Here is a 6,375-nt window from a genome sequence, read left to right as displayed (position 1 = left end):
TGTGTGTGTGTGTGTGTGTGTGTGTGTGTGTGTGTGTGTGTGTGTGTTTGAGGCTTCCTGCCAGCCCTGATACAGGCTGCTGGTTATGAGTTGCACAGCTGTCACTCTGAGTCAGACTGAAATTCAGTACAGTTAGCCAACGCTTTCATGTTTGTGTTTCCCACGGCCACATTTCTCAGAAGTTTCAGTTTTAAACTTCTCAGGAATAATTTAAGACATCTTGGGAATATTGCTTTTGTGGCTTCCTTTCCGACAAGTGGATAAAACGATTGATACCACTCTCATGTCTGTCTGGTAAGTGTGAAGATAGTGCCAGCAGTATTATCTGTAAAAAATCCCCAGACATGTAAAAAATGCTTTTATCAGTGAACTTATTGTGATGTGGGCGCGCCTGCCAAGTTACAAAAGTTCAGAGGAGCCCGACCAACGGGATCAAGAGACCACTTGCGGACCCCTACACACACACACACACACCACTCGCCGGCCATGATTTTACATCTTTTTCTGGCGTGACTCGCTACGGTGAATACAAACTTACCAAGCTGCTGCTGCTGCTCTTCTCTGCCCTCTCCATGTCGGCTTATCAGGGCGACTCACAATCATACGGCGCACTGCCAGCGTTTTTTTTGCACCGCACCTCATAAGCCGCATGAAGATAAAAAAAATGTGTGCGTCCATAACCATTTTGTTTGTATATTATGAATGAACAAATATAGATGAACAAAGTTTAGAAGTTCTCTAAATGTGGGCTTTTGAGTTACAGAGTATGACTTTACAGGACAACATTTCCAGCAGAGTTAAATGTTTGGATGAAGGCTGTTCGATGTGTAAATATTAAGATATTTATTTAACTATAGCAAGTTTAGCGTCCAAGCTTTTTGGGTGTTGTCTAAAGTAATCATAATAATGACCCGAAATGATGTGAAATTGCAGAGTCAAAAGCTATTACCCTCATTCATTCTAGAAATTCAGAATGCAATAGTGATACTGGCCCTTTTTTCTTCTTCTTCTTCCACTTCAAGCACTGTTTCTTTAGGCAGAAAAGTCCTCCTCCTTATCGTTCCAAATTACAAAAGTAGAAGCTCGACAGCGATTAATTGAGATTTTGACTTTTGGTGTCCTTCACGGACTGTTGTGGTGCATTCGCAGCCTCACAGTTATCAACACGCCGGACTGCAACACTGAGCTCTGTTTATCCGACCGGCCCTAAAAGCAAAATTACATCAGTGAATTAAAGCAGCGAATGTCCACTGACATGGCCCATCTCCCTCTCTCTCTCTCTCTCTCTCTCTCTCTCACACACACACACACACACACACACACACACACACACACACACACACACACTCAACAGGGCCCTACTGAAATATAGATGAGTTGTGCAGTATCAGCCGGTGGCTGCAGTAACATTGCGGAGCCCTGCAGAGAGACGGAGACCAAGAAAGGGAGCCAGATAGAGGCATTATCAGGATGGATCCATTATTACAGGGGATGTGTGTTGTGTGCTATCACACCCGGCGAGGACCAGTCACATGCTGGGCCTCGGCACTGTCAGGTTGATCACGTGGGAGTCTCTGATGTCGGAGCAGTCTGTTAGTCTTCAAGGGTCTCAAGTTTTCAAGGCGGGTTTATGTTTCAGATGAGGGATGTTGCATTCAAATTGGTGTTGAATGCAATTCCAGGTTGTTGTTTTAATGATTTGACCGCTTTGTCTTCTTCAGTCCGACTAACTTATTCCAATTAGCTGTCCTATGAATCCAATTCAGACTAATGAGACCTCAGCCTGATCGAGGGCGTCGGCTCGCGTCTGCTAATGACCGCAGTGAGGGGTCGAACTGAGGACACCAGAGGGAATGGAAGTCCCGCAGTGAAGGATGAGAGGAGGAGATGACGGTGACCAGAGGAAGACACTGGTCTCTACCACTGGTCTTTACCAGTGGTCTCTACCACTGGGACCAATAAGATGCTGAATGAGAAAGAGATACACACTCAAAGTGTGGGGGGGGGGGGGATACTCCCAAGCGGGGAACAGTGTATTACTAAAACAGAGGCAACAATTTTTGTTTTTCTCAGAATGTGTCACATGAAAATGGCTGGGGAAAAAAAGCACACTTCAGTTGCGTGCGTGCGTGCGTGCATGCAGATGTGTGAACAGCCGGCCCTTATTGGCAGAAGCAACTATCTTGGCCGAGGTTGAGATGTGACTTTATATACACACACACACACACACACACACACACACACACACACACACATACTCTTTCTTTGGGTTGAGATACAACCTTCCCACAGGAATAGCACTGGCTCGTTCAGTATCTGTGAAACACACACGCTGTCACAAACGCACACTTTCTGATGCAGTATGTCCACAAGCGTCTACCCACATAGCAATAGATGCACGATACGTATGCACATACTAGGGCTGCAGCGGATCGCATAACTACCAGTTCAGATCGCAAGGTGGTTTTGCGATTCAGCAGAAAAGAATAAAGGAGCAAATTTTTATTTTAGAGATGCCCCGATCACATTTTATAGTGATTGTCGAATGTTGATCAGCCTTATCAGCCGATACAGATAGTTTTGTTTTTGTTATAACAGATGGTATACAAGGCTGCAGACATCTTTTTTTTTTTTTTTTTTTTTTTTTTTTCACCACCGTCCTCAAAAGTAGTGCCAACTGCCCCGATGACGGTATAAACCGAATAGTTATTTGGATAAAAACAAAACACGATTCAAATGATAAGGAAATAAGGTCATAATTCCCTCTCTAATATCTAATATCTCAGCTTCTCAAATAAACTGTGAAAACATCTCCCTCAAACAACTGTATTTATTCACGTTGCTCGCCAAATACTACATTTTTCACGATTGCGTTTGAACACGTCATCATAATCACGAGCGGAGCTTGTGTGTTTTTAAAACGGGACTGTAACTCCACAATCACACTTTCTCTTTGGCATTTGAAGTCGCACTGGGTTGCTAACGACGGCGCCTCGTGTTCGAGCACACAGACTCCATTCACCACACCTTCCTTTAAACGCCAAGTACTGCTGTTTCTAAGACGCCGTGCACGTCACTTCAGCGTGCAGAGAGACATGAAGCTCGACGGATCTGTGGCTCATAGTGAAGGTAGCTGAGCTGTGACTTATAAAACAGAAATGCCAAATGGTTGCTGGTTCAAGCTTCTCAAATGTGAAGTCTTTCTGAGACAAAACAAGCTGTTACGCTTAAAAGATTAACTTAGTTATCAAATATACTTTGCGGTTAATTCCTGGTAGTAATAACAAAAAAAAAGGTGCTAATGGATGCCCAGGAGAGCAGCAGAAAAAGAATACACAATTAGATGATGGATCAGATTAAGATTCAGATTTGGAGGAAAAAGCAATTAGAGAGGGCTGGAGAACGGGAATGAGAAAGATAACGGACAATGGAGTCAAAAGGCTGAATTGTGTGAGCACTAAGAGATGGAGGGATGTTAAACGAGGTGAGTGGGTGAGTGAGTGAGGGGATTGTGCTCCACGTTACATTCGGTAGCTATGAGCATGGAAACATGTCTGATTTAAATCCAATTACTCCTCATCTGTTTTCCTGGTTCAAGGCCGACGCGCTCTAACTGTGCTGAATGAGGTGCTCAGAGCCCAACTCATGCTAAACCAAACACACACACACACTGAGATCTTCACCTCATTGCATTTATTTACTATTTTAATTCAAGACTGCGCGCTTCTCTCTACTCACCCCAAGCTCTTTTTGCTTGTTGTAATCAATCAATTACAGTCACGGAGAAACATCGCTCTTGATTGTAATTGCTGCAAATAAATTGTGGTTCATTTTTCTATTACACAGAAATATAGCTTGATTGGAGTTCAGTCGAGCTCTGTTGACTGTAGAGGCTCTGAAGTCGTGAGCGGCGGAACACAACGCAGTCTTTCCAGCAGCTGTCGTTCGGGGGACTTTCTCGGCTGTTATAAATGTTGCTTGGCAACAAAAGAAAAGTCAATTTGTTGAGAAACCTCCCTTTACCACTTCCAGATAACTACTCTTAAGTTATATGACACGTGGAATTCCAGTGAGGAATAGCAGTTCGTAACGGTAAAGACACTAACCTGGTCTATAACAATGAGTCATTTCTCGCAATATGTATGACTGTGGCTCGTAAACGGGTCGTCCCTTCAATTGAGAAGATCGGCGGCTCCTCTAGGCGATGCCGTCAGGTGTGTAAATGATTAGACGGTCTGATGGGCAGGTGGCACCTTGCATGGTATCCCCGGTCATCGGTGTATGAATGGGTGTGAATGACATGAGTGTAAAAGCACTATGAGTGGTCATATCCATCTGGTTCCCTCCTTCTCTTCTTCTCTGTTGCCGCTTATTAATCAGCCTCCAGTGTGCTTCTTTTTTTTTTTTTGCCCCCGGTAAACTATCCGAGTAGGCGTTCTCGTCTGTGTCGCGCGATTTTAAAGTCAGACCTTTTTTTTGCCGGCTCTCTCTGGGGTGCACTTAAGTGAGGAAATTGGAGTGGATGTGAGAGGGCCGTCCGTGGCGAGTGTTAAGGAGGACCACGAGATGCTGGTGTAAGCGAGAGACGCTCGGGGCAGAAAGAGCAGCGGGTGTTACAGGGATTTGTTTGGAGGATTTCAGAAACAAGACGGAATGGATCCCCGGAGAGAGATGACTGTAAATAGACGGGGTTTTCTACGCCTTTCCTGTTCTCTATGCCTGTAGAGAGGAAGGAGGAGAGCGGCATGGAGTTGGACGGAGGAGAAGGAAGGGAGGAGCATGGCCTTTCGAGAGGAGAAAGCATCTGTGGAGGACTGGAGAAATCCCTAACAAGACCTCAGAGACGTGGGGAAGAGTTGGCAGGGTGACGGGGAGGGCAAGCAGAAGGAAGGGAGGGAAGAAGGAAAGGAGGGAGGGAAGGAGAGCCTAGCTAGAGACTTAACAACACAGTGCAGAGGAGGATTAGAGCTAGCCGGTCTCACAGTCCTCCTTCGGCGACCTTTGACCCTCCCGCTCTTCAAGCTGCCGCCTTGTTACACCTCTGCTCCCCATCCTCCCTGTTCTCTCATCAAAGACGGCTAATGCAGTGTTGTGTTCTGCGAATTGATTCCGCTGTTCTCTGCAAATGACCTGCTAAGCCCAACAACCAGTCAGAGAGCAGAGCCCAGGGTGACCGACAGCTGTGGGAAGAAGGTCCCAGATGGTCCCAGCGGCAGGGAGAGTGCTACACCCGGCCGACTGCGATGCACTCAGATAGCCACTCATCCCGCTTTTTCTCCCTCATTTTGCTCAAACACTTATCTCACCCTATTTTTAATCTGAAATGTGAGATGTAATCCTCTCCCCCGTGCTTGTATCTCGTCTGTAGGTCCAGCACTCCGTGCTTATCCACATGTCTGCTCGGTGAATAAAAACCCTGCGCCGACCCGATAAGACGTCTGCGCACACATGCGTTCATGCGCGCCGGTCGAAGATGCCTCACTCCGTCGCTCTCTCTGTATCTTCATAAGCTGCCAATACAGTTTCCTGTAATGAGTTTGAAACGGAACTGATTTTTATTTTTTTTTGGTTCTGACCCGCTGTGGGACTGAGAGCTAATCAAACACCTTTTCAGGGAGTCCGGCAGTCTTTGATTTCACACACGCAGACAGTCGCTGGTAGCTATCAGGGGTCTTGTTGCTATTCATCCTTTTTTGGGCAGCGTGACCCAGACTAGAATAACTAGAATATCTTCAGTCCATTTATTTCAAATGATAGAATCTATCCTCTTTTTTTTTTTTGCTTTTTTAGAAAATTTGAAGTTGAAAATATGTCCAGGGAGTGATCAAATTTAGTTAAAACGTCATACTCCATACTCAATAACAAAGTTTAATTGCTCTCAAAGCATTAGTTTATGAAAGTTCGGTTCTCTGTAACAGGGCCACTACGTTTATGTTACTTTAACAACTGCTGAGTCATTAACATCAGTCATTAGCGTTTTTGAAGTATTGCGATTCTGCAAGTGTTGGAATTCAATATTGGGATTTATTGATACTTTTTCAACACTAGACCATGGGAAAAATTTGAGTCATACACTCAACAATCATCACTGAGGTCCTCCTGGTCAGGCCTCATCACTTCTTTGTACGGGTAACAAAAAATACAACACAGCAGTACAACACATCATCATCATTTGCTTTGAGTTCTCTGACAAACGGAGGATCTCTTGGGGTTTCCTGGGCGGCTTGCTGGAGCTGTGCTTGTATCGGGGCCGTGACAGAAGACTGTCGGGTTACTCTTATCTGACATCAGACATGAAGCCACCTTGACTGGCTTCAGGGCCTGGATGAACTCCTGATCTCCTTCTCAGCTCGGGGGGGGGGGGGGGGGGGGGGG

The 6,375-nt window shown here is 45.4% G+C and overlaps 1 protein-coding gene across 2 annotated transcripts in view; it reads left to right on the top strand.

Annotated features, from left to right (window-relative positions):
• spata20 (spermatogenesis associated 20) overlaps nt 1-6,375 on the top strand; it is a 68,663-nt gene that overhangs the window by 21,585 nt on the left and 40,703 nt on the right. The window lies entirely within an intron of this gene.

Source organism: Anarrhichthys ocellatus, unplaced genomic scaffold (genome assembly GCF_004355925.1).
Source record: "Anarrhichthys ocellatus isolate YVR2014 unplaced genomic scaffold, GSC_Weel_1.0 scaffold4, whole genome shotgun sequence".
Classification (NCBI taxonomy): Eukaryota; Metazoa; Chordata; class Actinopteri; order Perciformes; family Anarhichadidae; genus Anarrhichthys; species Anarrhichthys ocellatus.
The sequence above is the reverse complement of the archived record's forward strand: the minus strand, read 5'-3'. Positions and strand labels throughout refer to the sequence as shown.